Genomic DNA, 267 nt, shown 5'->3' on the forward strand with positions numbered 1-267 from the left:
CAGTCCAGGTCTGGGCACACAGGAGACTTGTAAAGCACTGGCCAAGCTCCTAAACTCCTTTGAGAAGGGAGGGCCAAGGTCAGAGGCTGGGACTGAGCCTGGGCACTGTGGATGCAGCTCCTGGCTTGGGCGGGACATTTGTTGATGTCCTGGTGTCTATTTAGATGCAAGGAGGAGCCCGACTCTGCAGAGCTTCCTCGGGTTCCCCCCTAAGCTCTATCTTTGTACTGTGGTTTTCCGCTTCCAGATGGGACCTAGACAGCTGTG

The 267-nt window shown here is 55.8% G+C and overlaps 1 long non-coding RNA gene across 1 annotated transcript in view; it reads right to left on the minus strand.

Moving 5' to 3' along the window:
* The window catches only part of LOC105308574, a 4,712-nt gene that overhangs the window by 1,445 nt on the left and 3,000 nt on the right, over nt 1-267 (minus strand). The window lies entirely within an intron of this gene.

The sequence above is a fragment of the Pteropus vampyrus genome, unplaced genomic scaffold (assembly GCF_000151845.1).
Source record: "Pteropus vampyrus isolate Shadow unplaced genomic scaffold, Pvam_2.0 Scaffold593, whole genome shotgun sequence".
Lineage (NCBI taxonomy): Eukaryota > Metazoa > Chordata > Mammalia > Chiroptera > Pteropodidae > Pteropus > Pteropus vampyrus.